This window comes from Hyperolius riggenbachi, chromosome 7 (genome assembly GCF_040937935.1).
Source record: "Hyperolius riggenbachi isolate aHypRig1 chromosome 7, aHypRig1.pri, whole genome shotgun sequence".
NCBI lineage: Eukaryota > Metazoa > Chordata > Amphibia > Anura > Hyperoliidae > Hyperolius > Hyperolius riggenbachi.
Genome location: NC_090652.1, coordinates 91536509 through 91556840, shown reverse-complemented (window position 1 = coordinate 91556840; position 20332 = coordinate 91536509).

Sequence of the window (20332 nt, the reverse complement as noted above, 5' to 3'; positions counted from 1 at the left end):
ACTTTGACAAAGCTAATAACTTACTTTCTCCACGCTAGCAATAGTGAATGTAATGCTCGCTCCCCCAGCGTGTCTCCGTATACTGTACTGTGAAGGGGGCGCGGCCTCACATGCACTGCTCGCAGTGATGTGAGCGCGCCCGACATACGCTGGGGCAGCATTACGGCATCTGCACGCTGCGGGAGGCGGGCTGAAGGCTGCGCAGTCGCACTAAGGGCAAAGCGTACTGCGCAGCCGCGGCTCAAGGCGGCGGCCATCTTAGGAGTGGAAGCCTATGCGACCCGTTCAGTGGGGTCGGGCCGAGCCGGGGGTGATAGGAACAGGCAACAATGACGGCGGTACGGTGAGGAGGACGCGCTGGACGTCCTCCGTGGATTCATATATATAAAAGGTATTGTGTAATTTTCATCTTTTTGGCCTCGGAAGTCCTTTAAGTGAACCTCCAGACTAAAAATCTACTCAGTAGAACTGAAAAGGCTTGGTGTTAATAGTTGCACAGCATCAAAACTTTGTTTTTCTTATCCAAAACTCATTTTTAGCTGCACAGAAGAAGACTGCCCGGGCATTTTCCCCTGATGCTGTGCAAAGCATGATAGGATTTCTGATATTGTTGTTCTTGTTCTGCTGTTTTGGTGCAATATTTTTTTATTTTATTTTTAATTCGAGATTTGAAGCCTAATGTGTGCAGCTGGGAAGTGTGATCAGGACACAGGACAGTTGGAACTGTGTCTCATGCTTCCTGTCACCTCTTTTCAACCAAAAAGATGGCTGCCCCCATGAAATCACAAACATTTGCCTGTTCTTTTAAAACTGGGTGGGTAAGAGATTATATTACCTATCTATTTTAATAAATATAGCTAATGTAACTTAATGACAGTATGTTTGTTTAGGCTGAAGTTCCCCTTTAAAAAGCATTTTATTGACAAGATGTGAAAATATCCCCTAGGAGAAAACTCATGAAAAAAGGTAATCAAATAGGGGCCTTATTGCGTTGTGGTACAAACATGTAACACAACACGTGGTGCATACCATCAGTTACAATCCCCATCATTTACAACATGACCCTTGCATTTATTCCTGTGTTACCCAGAAATGCACTGCAGACAGTATATTAGGAGTAAAGGGCCCGTTGTGACAAAGTGATGCAAACATGCTCGTTTAGTTGTATGGGCAGTGCGCCAACATGTGGCGATGTAGCACAACTCATCGTGCTGAGAGTCAGTAGTGACAAGACTATATACTCTGTACAGCGCTGCAGAAGACATCAGCACTATATAAATACTAAAATAATAATAATAGTGTGAATGAGGCCTAATAAGATCTGTCTCCTTAATTGACATGGGGCCATATGCAATTCACTTTTTCAAATGAGTTTTCATTTTCTATGTAAAATAATTTTTCAGCACTTTGCAACTAAACAAAGTACCAAAAGGTTGGTGAAAATATATCAAAATTATTTTGAGTAGTTTCTTCCTTGATGGTGGTTTTAAATGTGTTTTATTGACAATTTTGAAAAAATCACCGAGGAGAAAAAGCAGGTGAAAAAATGAATTGCATATGGGCCCTAGTGTAGTAGCTTTTCACATGTTGTCAATCTACACACACACACACATATACAGGATCTTCTCAAAAAATTAGCATATTGTGATAAAGTTCATTATTTTCTATAATGTACTGATAAACATTAGACTTTCATATATTTTAGATTCAAATACACACAGCTGAAGTAGTTCAAGCCTGTTATTGTTTTAATATTGATGATTTTGGCATACAGCTCATGAAAACCCAAATTTCCTATCTCAAAAAATTAGCATATTTCATCCGACCAATAAAAGAAAAGTGTTTTTAAAACAAAAAAAGTCAACCTTCAAATAATTATGTTCAGTTATGCACTCAATACTTGGTCGGGAATCCTTTTGCAGAAATGTCTGCTTCAATGCGGCGTGGCATGGAGGCAATCAGCCTGTGGCACTGCTCAGGTGTTATGGAGCCCCAGGATGCTTCGATAGCGGCCTTAAGCTCATCCAGAGTGTTGGGTCTTGCGTCTCTCAACTTTCTCTTCACAATATCCCACAGATTTTCTATGGGGTTCAGGTCAGGAGAGTTGGCAGGCCAATTGAGCACAGTAATACCATGGTCAGTAAACCATTTACCAGTAGTTTTGGCACTGTGAGCAGGTGCCAGGTCATGCTGAAAAATGACATCTTCATCTCCATAAAGCTTTTCAGCAGGTGGAAGCATGAACCCACTTTTGAACCAGAAACAGCGGCAGAAGCGCCTGACCTGGGCTACAGAGAAGCAGCACTGGACTGTTGCTCAGTGGTCCAAAGTACTTTTTTCGGATGAAAGCAACTTTTGCATGTCATTCGGAAATCAAGGTGCCAGAGTCTGGAGGAAGACTGGGGAGGGGGAAATGCAAAAATGCCTGAAGTCCAGTGTCAAGTACCCACAGTCAGTGATGGTCTGAGGTGCAATGTCAGCTGCTGGTGTTGGTCCACTGTGTTTTATCAAGGGCAGGGTCAATGCAGCTAGCTATCAGGAGATTTTGGAGCACTTCATGCTTCCATCTGCTGAAAAGCTTTATGGAGATGAAGATTTCATTTTTCAGCACGACCTGGCACCTGCTCACAGTGCCAAAACCACTGGTAAATGGTTTACTGACCATGGTATTACTGTGCTCAATTGGCCTGCCAACTCTCCTGACCTGAACCCCATAGAGAATCTGTGGGATATTGTGAAGAGAAAGTTGAGAGACGCAAGACCCAACACTCTGAATGAGCTTAAGGCCACTATCGAAGCATCCTGGGCCTCCATAACACCTGAGCAGTGCCACAGGCTGATTGCCACCATGCCACGCCGCATTGAAGCAGTCATTTCTGCAAAAGGATTCCCGACCAAGTATTGAGTGCATAACTGAACATAATTATTTGAAGGTTATATATATATATATATATGTACACACACACACACCACACACACACCACACACACACCACACACACACCACACACACACACACACACACACACACACACACACACACACACACACACACACACACACACACACACACACACACACACACACACACACACACACACACACACACACCTATTTATGTTTTTGGTTGATTTGTAACAATTTGTCTGCCCCCAGAGACTTGACCGTCTGGGTAGCAGTTTCATTTGGAAATTTTACTACGGAAGACATCACTTGCTCTGCGAATACAACACAGTGGCCAACTCGTACAACACAACTATGGCAGCTACCTGCTGAGTACAGGCAGACCCCTACTTTCAAACAGGTTCCATTCCAAGAGATTGTCTGTAAGTTGAACTTGTTTGCAAGCCGAGGCCTGTGTTAAGCGTAGTGAATTTTGGATAAATTATTACTTTCGGACCACTCTGGATTTGGACATATAGGCTTCAATTTACTAAGGGCAGTTCAGCATAATTTAGGTCGGTAAAACACAGCATACGGTATATTACACTTTTTTCCAGATCCACTAAGATTTCTCGCATGCGGTAGAAGAAAAAACATGCTTCACGTTACTAAGCTCTGTTTGGTAAGTCTCACCAGCTGTGGAGCAGGTCTGGCAAGAAGCTGATAGTCTTCCCACAAGAGGTGTGCAGGAACTGTTGCTTTTCTCTCTAGTGCATACCCGGTTTCCCTTTAGATGTGCGTACACGCTAACTAGAGAGAACTCTTCTGTGTATCAGTATATAGATACGCACATCTAAGGGGATACAGAAGAGCCTTTTTAAATGTCTCCTTATCCTGCTCTGCCTTTCTGAAGTCCCACCTGCCAGAGTATCGGATCAAATGGGGTGAGAAGCAGGGCTGTATGGCTCTCCCTATTGGCTGTCTGCTACATTTGTCAACTTTTACTGCATTGAGATTGTAAATTGCCGGCTGGCCAGAGCTGGAGATAAATACCTGAACACTTTTATTTGATTTACTGAATGCTTTAATCTTTGTGAATTGCAATTTCTTGACATTTCTTAAGGTAATTACAAGTCGGTAATTTACCTCACTAGTAGGTAATTTTACTTTTCAGTGTGGCAATAGGTTTAGTGAATTGGCATTTGGCAAGGTGATCGATAAAATCAGCTGTTTTCAGCCAAATGCGGTAATGCTTAGTGAATTGAGGCCATAGTTTGAACTATGTTTTCTGGATGTTTTCAATGTGCTTTTAAAGTGTTTTAAACTACTTATAACAGTTTATACAATACTGTAACATTTAACAACATAAATATGTAATAAAAAACAGCATTGTATATTTTATACATGAAGACAACTTTGTTTGTATCTTTGAAACATTGTATCTTGTGTTATTTGTAGGTAGGGGACTGTGCCTGTACTCTTGTGCAACTAAACTTAGACCTTACCACTACGGGGTATTCACCTAGGGAGGGGGAAGCCTCTGGATCCTAGAGAGGCTTCCTCCTGTCCTCCTCCACCAGCACCAAGACCCCTGAAAAATTGCTTGCTAAGGCCGAGCCCAATTGGGTCAGTGCTACTGCGCATGCGCAAGCCATCTGCATCTGTGTAGATGCACGGACCCAGTCGGGTTTGGCTTTTTCCTTTAAAGCCCATGCTTCTGGGGGGGGGGGGGGGGTGTTAGGGGATCTCAGTGCTGGAATGGCCTGAGGACAAGAGGAGCCTCTCCAGGATCCAGAGGTCTCCCCTTCCTGAGGAAAGTATCCAGAATAGCCTGTAGAAAAACTCACAAGTTTGTTTCAACAATGAACGTCTTGCTTACACAAAGAATTGAATGTGTGCATTAAACACCAAGTGAACACCTGACTTATCTGGCTTTGCAAATTTGGCCTAATGGCGCTCCTGGATAGTGCTAATGCAGCATGAACTAATTCCCACAGAGCAACCGCATTGCGGTATTGGTGTTAACCGTGCAAACTTTGGCATGCGAAAGCAAATGCATATTTGCATGAGCTATGTCTCGTGAATAGCCAATTAGGCCAAATTTGCAAAGCCAGATTTGTCAGGTGTTACTTGGTTTGATGCACACATAAATTCTCTTATCAGTTAAACCAGAACAGGAAATAAAGTCTATCAACTTTGTTGATACACATGAAGGGATACCTCAGTAGAAGGAAGCTTCCAGGATCCATAGCACACCACAGCGACCCTCTATACTTATTCCAGTACGTTTCTTCTGGTTCGTGAGCGCAGAGTGAAAAGTCAAGCGTGAGCAGCTTCGTTCTACTGGACATGCATGGACCTTACTCATGCATTCCCAGCTAAGATGTGCTCATCTTCCCTGTCCCTGCTGAGGAGAAGCACCCCAGAGCATGATGCTGCCACCACCATATTTGACAGTGGGGATGGTGTGTTCGGAGTGATGTGCAGCGTTAGTTTTCTGCCACACATAGCGTTTTGCATTTTTGCCAAAAAGTTCCATTTTGATTTCATCTGATCAGAGCACCTTCTTCCACGTTTGCAGTTTGCCACAAGCCATGTGGAGGACATAGCAAACAGCACTTCTTATGCTTTTCTGTTAACAATGGCTTTCTTCTTGCCACTCTTCCATAAAGGCCAACTTTGTGCAATGCACGACTAATAGTTGTCCTATGGACAGATTCCCCCACCTGAGCTGTAGATCTCTGCAGCTCGTCCAGAGTCACCATGGGCCTCTTGACTGCATTTCTGATTAGCGCTCTCCTTGTTCGGCCTGTGAGTTTAGGTGGACGGCCTTGTCTTGGTAGGTGTACAGTTGTGCCATAGTCCTTCCATTTCTGAATGATCCCTTGAACAGTGCTCCGTGGGATGTTCAAGGCTTTGGAAATCTTTTTGTAGCGTAAGCCTGCTTTAAATTTCTCAATAACTTTATCCCTGACCTGTCTCGTGTGTTCGTTGGACTTCATAGTGTTGTTGCTCCCAATATTCTCTTATACAACCTCTGAGACCGTCACAGAGCAGCTGTATTTGTACTGACATTAGATTACACACAGGCGCACTCTATTTAGTCATTAGCACTCATCAGGCAATGTCTATGGGCAACTGGCTGCACTCAGACCAAAGGGGGCTGAATAATTACCCACACCCCACTTTGCAGTTATTTTTTTGTAAAAAATGTTTGGAATCATGTATGATTTTCATTCCACTTCTCATGTGTACACCACCTTGTATTGGTCTATCACATGGAATTCCAATAAAATTGATTAAGTATCAGGTGCTTTATTGAACATACATATTTGGTTCCATCTTATATTGCATTAAACAACTTGAGGATCCAACTAGTAATAATTTATTAGAGACATGCTATACTTGTATCTTATGAGGTTGCAGAACCTGTAAAGGTAGCCATACATGTAGCGATGATGGGCAGATTCAACCAAAAAACAAGTCTCTCTTGTATCAAATCTGATCATCTGTCAGCTGCCCATACACCGCAGTCCAATCCCCAATCGATTTCAGCATGGAACCTTGCAGGAATCGGTGTAGTGATGCCACCTTGCTGCCCATATGTCAGACGCTTGCTCCGTCTCCGGACTCTCACATACACGTGCCAAACATGGCTGCCGGCGTTACACTGACAAGTTTTCACGTACGGGCACCAGGGACAGGCACATTTTACACTATGTCGGGCAGCGCTGGGGGTTCTGGCACGTCCATCACTCCATTAACTGCCGCACACCAGATGGAGCATGTCAACCTAACATATTGTATCATTGATAAACACCACCAATTTCAGCCCCATATGCCCACTTTGGCTGCATACCTGCTCTTGGCTGCACCGATTTCCATCCACTTTGATTATAATCATCAAATTGGGCGGTCAATCAGCCATCAAGCCGTGTGATGTATTGCCATCTTAAGACTTGCAGTTGGGTTCAATTAATTCAGTTCTCGTCTAGGGAGCTTTTATTATGGTCCTCTAGGTTGACTCTACTGGTTTTGGCCATTAACCTTATATTGTTCATTGTCAATGTGTCTTGTTAGTCTCTATAGATTTAAAAGGTACTTTTAGAGAAAAAAATTCCCCAAATGGTCACTCACCTCTGGAGAGGGAAGCCTCTGGGTCCTCCAGAGACTTCCCCATCCTCCACCAGAGCTGTTCCAGCGATGCGTCCCCAAAAAACCACCAACAAGGATTGTCAATGGCTTGCACATGGGCAGTAGCATGGACCCACTCGGGCTTAAGTAGAAAGAGCCGAGCCTGATCTGGACACTGCTACTACGCATGCGTGAGGGCCCGTTTCCACTTGTGCAGTGGGAATCTCTGCAGAAAAAAATTGCATGTGGATGCAAATTTCGCATGCGGTTGTATGCGAAATTTCATACGATTTTGCATGGATGACTATGTATGCGAATTTAACCATAGCAGTGCCTGTATGCTTTTCCATTGTTTCTATGCAAAATCGTATGTGAATTCACATAAAAATTCACATACGAATTTCCTATTAAACACATTGCATGCAAATCGCATAGCGGTATACAAATTCTGATGGCTCTGCCGTGCATATTTTTTTCTGCACAGAAAACGCTCAGAAATCCTGAGAAGTGGAAACAGTCCCATCCACTTGTATTGTCTATGCCAGGCATGGGCAAACTCGGCCCTCCAGTTGTTACGGAACTACAAGTCCCACAATACATTGCAGGAGTCTGACAGCCACAGTCATGACTCAAAGGCAAATGCATTGTGGGACTTGTAGTTCCGTAACAGCTGGAGGGCCGAGTTTGCCCATGCCTGGTCTATGCGAATCTGCATGCAGATTCGCTCTAGTGGAAACGGGCCCTGAGCCATTTGCACCGAACCAATCATACTTGACTTTTTCCCTGAAGCTCAAGCACCTCACTGCAGCCATGATCTTCAGGGGGTTTCAGTGCTGGAGTGGCCTGGTGGAGAAGGATGGAGGAAGCGGTTTAGGAATCTGAGGCAAGTATCCAAAATGTTAGGTTGCAAACCTCATAGGTTTGCTTTAAATATCAGGCTTTTGGTTTGATCTGTTTTAAGATCCTTAAAGTGGACCCAAATTAAAAATACAAGATTACAGAAATAAAATCTATTTTCCAACTTATAATAATAAATAGCAGCTTTTTTCAGCTGCATGAAGACAAATATAAAAAATGTTACATTTAGTGGAGCAACCCCTCCCTTCCTTTCATATTGCCGGGACAGAATCCGGCAAACTGTTGGAGTAGATGGTGTCCAGCAATGGAGGAATTGCTAATGGCTGCCACCTGTATAACCCTAGTTATGAAAAGAGAAGGGTGAAAAGCATGCATTGAAATGCTAATCGGCTTGAAGGAGTGTTTATTTATTTTTGTATGTGTCAGAGTGCTGCAACTAAATATTTTGAACTAAAAAAATGTTTGGTTTGGGTCCGCTTTAAAAGTGTAGAATGTTGGCTCCGAATTGTGTGCTGTAGCCAGTACAGTGTTAGTCTGGTTCATTCAACTCCCAACAAAAATATAATTACTATTTGAACTTTTTGGGATGCATTATGAGTATTTTTTGCTCAGCCAGTTAAATGTGTTTTGGCTCCTATTACATTTTCAATACTGTATTTTTTTTCTTTTAATGCAACACTGAAGATATGACACTTTGATACCATGTAGTCAGTCTATAGCTTGTATAACAGTATAAATTTGTAACCCCCATAAAAACAGCCATAAATGTCTAAACCGCTGGCAACAAGATCGAGTACAGCCCTAAGCGAATAAATGTTAAAATTCTGCCCAATTAGACATTTTCTCTCCCCAGGGGCATGCTACTCAGTGTTACACTGTCTTGGGTGTGCATGGAGAACAGATGTGTTACAGCACTTGCTCTCATACTGGTCACTCAACACCTTATGGCAGAAAACTCAAGGATCTTAAAAAAAAAAAAAAAAGAAAAGGGGGGTCATAAATATGGCCAAGGCTACATGAAGATTGCCAACACCGTGAACCTGAGCTGCAGCACAGTGGCCAAGACCATACAGAAGTTTAACAGGATAGGGTACACTTAAGTTGACTGTGGCAAGCACACCTGTTTCCTAAGGAGTTGCTTGCACATGCTCAGTGTTATACATGCAGACTAAGGACATGGATTAACCACTTGAGGACCTAGGGCTTTCTACCCCTTAAGGACCGGCCACTTTTTTTCCATTCAGACCACTGCAGCTTTCACGGTTTATTGCTCGCTCATACAACCTACCACCTAAATGAATTTTGGCTCCTTTTCTTGTCACTAATAAAGCTTTCTTTTAGTGCTATTTGATTGCTCCTGCGATTTTTACTTTTTATTATATTCAGCAAAAAAGACATGAATTTTGGCAAAAAAATGATTTTTTTAACTTTCTGTGCTGACAGTTTTCAAATAAAGTAAAATTTCTGTATACATGCAGCGCGAAAAATGTGGACAAACATGTTTTTGATAAAAAAAACCCCATTCAGTGTATATTTATTGGTTTGGGTAAAAGTTATAGCGTTTACAAACTATGGTGCAAAAAGTGAATTTTCCCATTTTCAAGCATCTCTGACTTTTCTGACCCTCTGTCATGTTTCATGAGGGGCTAGAATTCCAGGATAGTATAAATACCCCCCAAATGACCCCATTTTGGAAAGAAGACATCCCAAAGTATTCACTGAGAGGCATAGTGAGTTCATAGAAGATATTATTTTTTGTCACAAGTAAGCGGAAAATGACACTTTGTGAAAAAAAAAAAAAAAAAAAAAAAGTTTCCATTTCTTCTAACTTGCGACAAAAAAAAATGAAATCTGCCACGGACTCACCATGCTCTTCTCTGAATACCTTGAAGTGTCTACTTTCCAAAATGGGGTCATTTGTGGGGTGTGTTTACTGTCCTGACATTTTGGGGGGTGCTAAATTGTAAGCACCCCTGTAAAGCCTGAAGGTGCTCATTGGACTTTGGACCCCTTAGCGCAGTTAGGGTGCAAAAAAGTGCCACACATGTGGTATTGCCGTACTCAGGAGAAGTAGTATAATGTGTTTTGGGGTGTATTTTTACACATACCCATGCTGGGTGGGAGAAATATCTCTGTAAATGACAATTTGTTAATTTTTTTTACACACAATTGTCCATTTACAGAGATCTTTCTCCCACTCAGCATGGGTATGTGTAAAAATACACCACAAAACACATTATACTACTTCTCCTGAGTACGGCGATACCACATGTGTGGCACTTTTTTGCACCCTAACTGCGCTAAAGGGCCCAAAGTCCAATGAGTACCTTTAGAATTTCACAGGTCATTTTGAGAAATTTCGTTTCAAGACTACTCCTCACGGTTTAGGGCCCCTAAAATGCCAGGGCAGTATAGGAACCCCACAAATGACCCCATTTTAGAAAGAAGACACCCCAAGGTATTCCGTTAGGAGTATAGTGAGTTCATAGAAGATTTTATTTTTTTGTCAAAAGTTAGCGGAAATTGATTTTAATTGTGTTTTTTCACAAAGTGTCATTTTCCGCTAACTTTTGACAAAAAATAAAATCTTCTATGAACTCACCATACTCCTAACGGAATACCTTGGGGTGTCTTCTTTCTAAAATGGGGTCATTTGTGGGGTTCCTATACTGCCCTGGCATTTTAGGGGCCCTAAACCGTGAGGAGTAGTCTTGAAACGAAATTTCTCAAAATGACCTGTGAAATTCTAAAGGTACTCATTGGACTTTGGGCCCTTTAGCGCAGTTAGGGTGCAAAAAAGTGCCACACATGTGGTATCGCCGTACTCAGGAGAAGTAGTACAATGTGTTTTGGGGTGTATTTTTACACATACCCATGCTGGGTGGGAGAAATACCTCTGTAAATGGACAATTGTGTGTAAAAAAATCAAAAGATTGTCATTTACAGAGGTATTTCTCCCACCCAGCATGGGTATGTGTAAAAATACACCCCAAAACACATTATACTACTTCTCCCGAGTACGGCGATACCACATGTGTGGCACTTTTTTGCACCCTAACTGCACTAAGGGGCCCAAAGTGCAATGAGTACCTTTAGGATTTCACAGGTCATTTTTGTTTCAAGACTACTCCTCACGGTTTAGGGCCCCTAAAATGCCAGGGCAGTATAGGAACCCCACTAATGACCCCATTTTAGAAAGAAGACACCCCAAGGTATTCCGTTAGGAGTATGGTGAGTTCATAGAAGTTTTTATTTTTTTGTCACAAGTTAGCGGAAATTGATTTTAATAGTTTTTTTTCACAAAGTGTCATTTTCCGCTAACTTGTGACAAAAAATAAAATCTTCTATGAACTCACCATACTCCGTACGGAATACCTTTGGGTGTCTTCTTTCTAGAATGGGGTCATTTGTGGGGTTCCTATACTGCCCTGGCATTTTAGGGGCCCTAAACCGTGAGGAGTAGTCTTGAAACCAAATGTCGCAAAATGACCTGTGAAATCCTAAAGGTACTCATTGGACTTTGGGCCCCTTAGCGTACTTAGGGTGTAAAAAAGTGTCACACATGTGGTACCGCCGTACTCAGGAGAAGTAGTATAATGCGTTTTGGGGTGTATTTTTACACATACCCATGCTAAGTGGGAGAAATATCTCTGTAAATGACAATTGTTTGATTTTTTTACACACAATTGTCCATTTACATAGAAATTTCTCCCATCCAGCATGGGTATGTGTAAAAATACACCCCAAAACACATTATACTACTTTTCCTGAGTACAGCGGTACCACATGTGTGACAATTTTTTGCAGCCTAGGTGCGCTAAGGGGCCCAACGTCCTATTCACAGGTCATTTTGAAGCATTTGTTTTCTAGACTACTCCTCGCGGTTTAGGGCCCCTAAAATGCCAGGGCAGTATAGGAACCCCACAAGTGACCCCATTTTAGAAAGAAGACACCCCAAGGTATTCCGTTAGGTGTATGGCGAGTTCATAGAAGATTTTATTTTTTGTCACAAGTTAGTGAAAAATGACACTTTGTGAAAAAAAAACCAATAAAAATTAATTTCCGCTAACTTTTGACAAAAAATAAAATCTTCTATGAACTCGTCATACACCTAACAGAATACCTTGGGGTGTCTTTTTTTCTAAAATAGGGTCACTTGTGGGGTTCCTATACCGCCCTGGCATTTTACAGGCCCAAAACCGTGAGTAGTCTGGAAACCAAATGTCTCAAAATGACTGTTCAGGGGTATAAGCATCTGCAAATTTTGATGACAGGTGGTCTATGAGGGGGCGAATTTTGTGGAACCGGTCATAAGCAGGGTGGCCTTTTAGATGACAGGTTGTATTGGGCCTGATCTGATGGATAGGAGTGCTAGGGGGGTGACAGGAGGTGATTGATGGGTGTCTCAGGGGGTGGTTAGAGGGGAAAATAGATGCAATCAATGCACTGGGGAGGTGATCGGAAGGGGGTCTGAGGGGGATCTGAGGGATTTGGCGAGTGATCAGGAGCCCACACGGGGCAAATTGGGGCCTGATCTGATGGGTAGGTGTGCTAGGGGGTGACAGGAGGTGATTGATGGGTGTCTCAAGGTGTGATTAGAGGGGGGAATAGATGCAAGCAATGCACTGGCGAGGTGATCAGGGCTGGGGTCTGAGGGCATTCTGAGGGTGTGGGCGGGTGATTGAGTGCCCTAGGGGCAGATAGGGGTCTAATCTGATAGGTAGCAGTGACAGGGGGTGATTGATGGGTAATTAGTGGGTGTTTAGGGTAGAGAATAGATGGAAACACTGCGCTTGGGTGGTGATCTGATGTCGGATCTGCGGGCGATCTATTGGTGTGGGTGGGTGATCAGTTTGCCCGCAAGGGGCAGGTTAGGGGCTGATTGATGGGTGGCAGTGACAGCGGGTGATTGATGGGTGGAAGTGACAGGGGGTGATTGATGGGTGGCAGTGACAGGGGGTGATTGATGGGTGATTGATAGGTGATTGACAGGTAATCAGTGGGTTATTACAGGGGAGAACAGATGTAAATATTGCACTGGCGAATTGATAAGGGGGGGTCTGAGGGCAATCTGAGCGTGTAGGCGGGCGATTGGGTGCCCGCAAGGGGCAGATTAGGGTCTGATCTGATGGGTAACAGTGACAGGTGGTGATAGGGGGTGATTGATGGGTAATTAGTGGGTGTTTAGAGGAGAGAATAGATGTAAACGCTGCGCTTGGGTGGTGATCTGATGTCGGATCTGCAGGCGATCTATTGGTGTGGGTGGGTGATCAGATTGCCCGCAAGGGGCAGGTTAGGGGCTGATTGTTGGGTGGCAGTGACGGGGTGATTGATGGGTGATAGGTGATTGGCAGGTGATTGACAGGTGGTCAGTGGGTTATTACAGGGAAGGACAGATGTAATTAATGCACTGGCGAATTGATAAGGGGGGGGTCTGAGGGCAATCTGAGCGTGTGGGCGGGTGATTGGGTGCCCGCAAGGGGCAGATTAGGGTCTGATCTGATAGGTAACAGTGACAGGTGGTGATAGGGGGTGATTGATGGGTGATTGATGGGTAATTAGTGGGTGTTTAGAGAAGATAACAGATGTAAACAATACATTTGGGAGGTAATCTGACGGCGGGTTTGCGGGCGATCTAATGGTGTGGGTGGGTGATCAGATTGCCCGCAAGGGGCAGGTTAGGGGCTGATTGATGGGTGGCAGTGACAGGGGGTGATTGATGGGTGATAGGTGATTGGCAGGTGATTGACAGGTGATCAGTGGGTTATTACAGGGAAGAACAGATGTAATTAATGCACTGGTGAATTGATAAGGGGGGGTCAGAGGGCAATCTGAGCGTGTGGGCGGGTGATTGGGTGCCCGCAAGGGGCAGATTAGGGTCTGATCTGATAGGTAAAAGTGACAGGTGGTGATAGGGGGTGATTGATGGGTGATTGATGGGTAATTAGTGTGTGTTTAGAGGAGAGAATAGATGTAAACAATGGATTTGGGAGGTGATCTGATGTCGGATCTGCGGGCGATCTATTGGTGTGGGGGGGTGATCAGATTGCCCGCAAGGGGCAGGTTAGGGGCTGGCTGATGGGTGGCAGTGACAGGGGGTGATTGACGGGTGATTGACGGGTGATTGACGGGTGATTGACGGGTGATTGACGGGTGATTGACAGGTGATTGACAGGTGATCAGGGGGATAGATGCATACAGTAAACAGGGGGGGTGGTCTGGGGGGGGGGGTCTGGGGAGAATCTGAGGGGTGGGGGGTGATCAGGAGGGGGCAGGGAGCAGGGTGGGGGATAAAAAAAAAAATAGCGTTGACAGATAGTGACAGGGAGTGATTGATGGGTGATTAGGGGGGTGATTGGGTGCAAACAGGGGTCTGGGGGGTGGGCAGGGGGGGGTCTGATGGGTGCTGTGGGCGATCTGGGGCAGGGGGGGGAAAAATCAGTGTGCTTGGTGCAGACTAGGGTGGCTGCAGCCTGCCCTGGTGGTCCCTCGGACACTGGGACCACCAGGGCAGGAGGCAGCCTGTATAATACACTTTGTAAACATTACAAAGTGTATTATACACTTTGTATGCGGCGATCGCGGGGTTAACATCCCGCCGGCGCTTCCGTATGGCCGGCGGGATGTTGCGGCGGGTGAGCGGCGCCAGGCGGAGGCGGAGGATCGCGTCACTGATGACGCGATCGCTCCGCCCATGCCCCTACAAGGACCGCCGCCAATTGTCAATACGGCGGTCCTTGCGGGGTGCACTTCCCGGCCGCCAATTGTACATACGGCGGTCGGGAAGTGGTTAATGGAACCATGTCCTACAGTCTGATGAGACGAAGACAAGCTTGTTTAGTTCTGATTGTGTTAAGCATCTGGTTGCAATCAGGTGAGGAGTACAAAGACAAGTGTCTTGCCTACAGTGGAGCACAGTGGTGGGAATGATGTAGTTTGGAGCTGCATGAATGTTGTAGGAGTTCACCCAAGGTAAACCAGTGGTGTCAAAATAGGTAAGAAAATCATACCTTAAAGAGACTCCGAGCAGTGCAGAAACTATGGGAATATGGAAATATCATTTTAAAGCTCTCTTTCGCCTCTTTCCAATGATATATAATTCGCCGCCCTACGCCTTTTAGTTTGCCATTTTCGCGATTGAAATTGCCGTGGCTTCGATCGCAAAAATAGAGAAAACTAAAAGGCGTAGGACAGGGCGACGATTTATGTGTTGTCAGAAAGAGAAGAGCTTTAAAATGATATCCATCTTTCCATAGTTACATTGTATTACACAGGGCGACTTTTTTCTCAGTCAGCAGCCAGCTCCATTCTGCTGAATGGAGCGGCTGACTGAGAAAAAGTCGCCCTGTGTAATACAATGTAACTATGGAAAGATGGATATAATTTTAAAGCTCTCTTTCTGACGACCCCTTAATTATCGCCCTACGCCTTTTAGTTTTCTCTATTTTCGCTATGGAAACCGCGGCAATTTCAATCGCGAAAATAGCGAAAACTAAAAGGCGTAGGGTGGCGAATTATATATCATTGGAAAGAGGATAAAGAGAGCTTTAAAATGATATCCATCTTTCCATAGTTACCATAGAGTCCGATGCAAGGTTTTGGTTAAAAAAAAAAAAGTTGTGTGCACATCAGACAATGTTTTGTGGCAACAAACCACTTCATCAGGTCAAGTTAAAGTGCCTTAAAAAGAAAAAGGGTAGACAGGAACTCAGAAATTACCATACATCTAGATATGTCTAATACAATATATCCTATACGTATGCATATACCAGGTTTGTGTCTTGGTCATCTTTACAAGATTATTCTGGGAGCTACTGTTCATTGAGGGAATCATGACTCACCTCCAAGACAACCACTGCCTTACTAAATAAACTGAGGTTAAAGTTGCTGGGAAGGCCATGCAGGTCTCAAGATCAAAACCCTAATGAGCACCTGTGGAACATCCTTAAATGTAATGTGGAGGAACAAAAGGTCTTCAACATACACCAGCTTCGTAAAGGAGGAATGGAAGAGAATTCCAGCAGCAACCTGTGAAGCTCTATTGAATTTCATGCCCAAGGGAGTGAAGAGTGCTGGCAAAATAATGTTAGACACACCAAGATAACAGCTCAAAAAATAGAATTGCTGGGATGGATAAAGGATTCAACCTCTAACCTGGACTAGGCCACACATGGACATTTGCCAACTTCATCTCCTAGCACTGTAGCCCATTGTTGAGCGCTTTGTACCAGGTTGCAAGGGAAATCTTCCTACTAACAACTTGCAGGCAGAGAGCAGCCAATTTTACTCAAGAAATGGGCGGTATTGTGCTCCATCCATTTTTTGTAATCCTCAGAAGTGACAATTCCAGCAGCAGAAAAAACCCTGCAGCCTCCATGTCTTATAGTATGGTGTGCGGTCTTTGTTGTCCCCCAGATGGCACCAACAGGGTAGCTACAGCACACAGGTGGATGGATTCTGATGGGTCATGTGCTCTTGAAACCAACTAGTTAAATTTTAGTCTGAAGCAAGAAGTTATGTGAAGGCGGCTATATTTGTGTTTTCAGCAAGGATAGTCAACGAGATGCAAATAATTCTGTTGATATAAATGTATGCAGAGTGAAAATAAACCCATTTCAACCTTAGCAAGAATTGATTGGTCAAGAAGTTACTAGCTACATAAATTTGCATAATCCTGCATCAACCTGGAATTAGTTACATCTCCATGACTATCTCTATTCTGCAGTTTAAAAGATACCTGAAGTGTCATCTGACATGGAGATGTGTATGTACAGTGCCTAGCACACAACTAACTATGCTGCTTTTTCTCTGCCTGAAAAAGTTAAATATCAGGTATTTAAGTGGCTGACTCAGTCAGGAAGTGACTACAGTGTGACCCTCACTGATAAGAAATTCCAACTATAAACACTTTCCTAGCAGAAAATGGCTTCTGAGAGCAAGGAGATACAAAGGGGAATTTCTTATCAGTGAGGGTCACACTAGTCACTTCCTGTCTGAGTCAGGACTGAGTCAGCCACTTACCTGATATTTAACCATTTCAGGCAGAGAAAAAAAAAAGTTGTGTGCCAAGTACTGTACATACACATAGGTTAATTCAGGTATCCTTTAACCTCCTTGCCGGTTATCCCGAGCTCAGCTCGGGGTAACCTGCGCAGGAGGATATCTCAGGCCCCGCTGGGCCGATTTGCATAATTTTTTTTTTGTTACAAGCAGCTAGCACTTTGCTAGCTGCTTGTAACTTCCGATCGCCGCCGCTCGCCGCCGATCCGCCGCAATCCGCCGCGCCGAGTCGCTCCCCCCCGCCCCAGAGCCCTGCGCTGCCTGGCCAATCAGTGCCAGGCAGCGTTGAGGGGCGGATCGGGATTCCCTATGACGTCCCGACGTCCATGACGTCATCCCGCCCCGTCGCCATGGCGACCGGGGAAGCCCTGCAGGAAATCCCGTTCTCAACGGGATTCCCTGCATACTCTGATCGCCGAAGGCGATCGGAGTGGGTGGGGGGATGCCGCCGCTTAGCGGCTATCATGTAGCGAGCTCTTGGCTCGCTACATGGTTTAAAAAAAAAAAAAAAAAAAATGTGCGGCGCTGCCTCCTTGCCGGATTTTTTAGACCGGCAAGGAGGTTAAAGAGGTTCTGTGGTTCTTTTTAAAAACAAAGAACTGACACTTACCTGGAGCTTCTACCAGCCCCCTGCAGCTTTCCCATCCTCTACAATACTCTGTTCCCCTGCCGCTGGTCACTGTCCAATTGTTCGCCTAACCCAGAAGTCCCCAAACATTTTGGGTCAACATACTTCAGACTGCTGGGGGGCCGGAGTATACATTAGGGCTGCACGGTTTTGCGGTTTAAAAACGAAACTGCGATTCACATGCAGGCGATCTTCAGATCAGTAGCTTCGGGGTTTTTTTCAGCGCTCGGCCGCATGGTTTCGCCTACCGCCGCGCTGTCACAAACAGCAGTGCATATTTTTGACTGTTAACGAGCCGGGCAGCGGGGGGCGAGTCCAGTCCAGAGCGGCACACAGCGCCACCAATCACTAGATAGAGATGGCATGATGGAGGCGGTAGGCGGAGCTGTACAGAGGGTACAGCTCTGCCTACCGCCACCATCATACCATCTCTATCTAGTGATTGGTGGCGCTGTGTGCCGCTCTGGACTGGATTCCCCCCCCCCCATTAACATTCAAAAATATGCACTGCTAGTCATAGCTAGTGTCTGCTTGTCTCTCCTCCACCGGACATCTCGGCGATTTACGTGTGAGAGATGCCGGGCAGAGAGACAAGCAGTTAAGGGGAGAAGGAAGCTTCCGTATTGTAGCGGACTCGGTTCCAGGCAGAAGTGGTGATTGATTGCAAAGCTCAGAGGTTAAAGAGGAACTCCAGTGAAAATAATTTAATAAAAAAAGGGCTTCATTTTTACAATAATTATGTATAAATGATTTAGTCAGTGTTTGCTCATTGTAAAATCTTTCCTCTCCCAGATTCACATTCTGACATGTATTACATGGTGACATTGTTACTGTGGGCAAGTTATGTAGCTGTTTCTAGTTGCTCTGGCTGTTACAGACAGCTTTAAACAGCCATTTCCTGTCTGTGAACATTGTTACATTGTGGCAGTTTGCCCAGAGTACCGCGGTATTCAGAGCCTCTTGTGGGAGGAGTTTCAGCACAAAATTAGTCACACAGCGCCCCCTGATGGTCTGTTTGTGAAAATCATTCTATTTCTCATGTAAAAGGGGGTATCAGCTACTGATTGGGATAAAGTTCAATTCTTGTTTGGAGTTTCTCTTTGCTACTGCCTGTACTCCTTCCACTTGCAATTCCCAAGATCTGACCACCTGTGGCTATGTATTACTACACAAGGGGGGGGCTACCTATACTATAGGGGTCATCTGGCTACCTATACTGCAGGAGAGGAGTGCGGTGCGTGTGGTAATTTGGATACCTATAATGCAGGAAGGTTAGGTGAGGTTACCTATAGTGTTGAGAGGGAGAGAGAGAGGTGTGGTTGAGATGCTGTTGGTAGGGGCAGCTGGTGATGGTGGGCCTAGGGCGGTAAAAAGTAGAAATCCGGCCCTGGCAATAAGCCGCACATTGTTAACTGCGCCCAGCGTCCTCACAGAAGGCCCCACCTGCATACATGTGCAATTTAGTGCTAAAGCTTGCTTTGAAAATTGTGAAAAAAAAAAATCGAAATTGCAATTGAGTGAAAAAAAAATAAAAAAAAAAAAATCGCAATTTCAATTTCTCCCTAAAATCGTGCAGCCCTAGTATACATATGATGTAGAAGTCTTTGCGGGCCAGACAGTGAAGCATACCCAGGTGACAACCTGCAGTCCAATTGGACAACAGTGTCACCTGATGTGGAATTTGATGGAAACAAGCGAATTACAGCTTTCTGGCTTCCATGTGGATGGGTGTTGCCAGCACTGCTATTCTATATGCGAGCCGCCAATATTTAAATATGCATCTCTAATACATTTTGTAATACATTGTGTGGGGTAGTAAAAAAGCCTCAGGGGGCCACATTTGGCCCGTGGGTCTTAGTTTGAGGACCATTGGTCTAACTAGACGATTGCAACTGCGCGGCCATGGCCACACATCCTAGCTCACACTTGCGTCTCAGTGAGCTTCACGTGCAGTAGAAGACTTTGTACTGCACCTGTACAGGAAGTTCCCAGAGACGCAAGCTGGAGTGAGGATGCACCCGGCCGCAGTTTGTCTAGTTAGATGAATAATTGGACTGCGACAGGGAAACAGGCTTGTAGGAGGATGGCATGGGAAATGACAGCTGCAGGGGTGCCAGTAGAAGCCCCAGGTAAATTTCAGTTTTTGAAAAAAAAAAACCGATCCACAGAACCCCTTAACCTCTTGAGGACCATGGTGGTAAACCCCCCTAGTGACCAGCCTAATTTTACCTTAATTGGCCACTGCAGCTTTAAGGCCAAGCTGCAGGGCCGTATACCTCTGCACACAAGTGATCTTCCCCCCCCCCCCCTTTTCTCCCCACCAACAGAGCTCTCTGCGCGCGATCTCCCGTAAACTGCTGCCCCAGGACTTTCCGCCAATTGGCGTTAGCTGGTCCTGGGGCTGCCGCCGCGGCCACGCCTACTGGCGTGACGCGGGCGGCAAGCGGTTAAGGACTGCATTCACAATAGCCTCCATGACAGTCTTGTGTGAAATCTGCTACATTCAGCTGCCAATAAACCCAAAATGTTACCAAAGGAGTTTCCTCACCAAAAATCCAGAGTAAGAGCTCAGATACACTATAACCAGCGCTTTCTGAAAGCTTTTTTTTTTTTTTTTTTTTTTTAATAAAAAAAGAAACCCTTCCATTCACTTACAATAAAATCCCAGTAAAATCAGGTAAAAAAATTGCCACGATAGCTTACATTATGCGTCCGTGTTTGCAGCGATTTACGATTTTTATGCAAGTGAATGGGTGAGATTTTTAAAAAG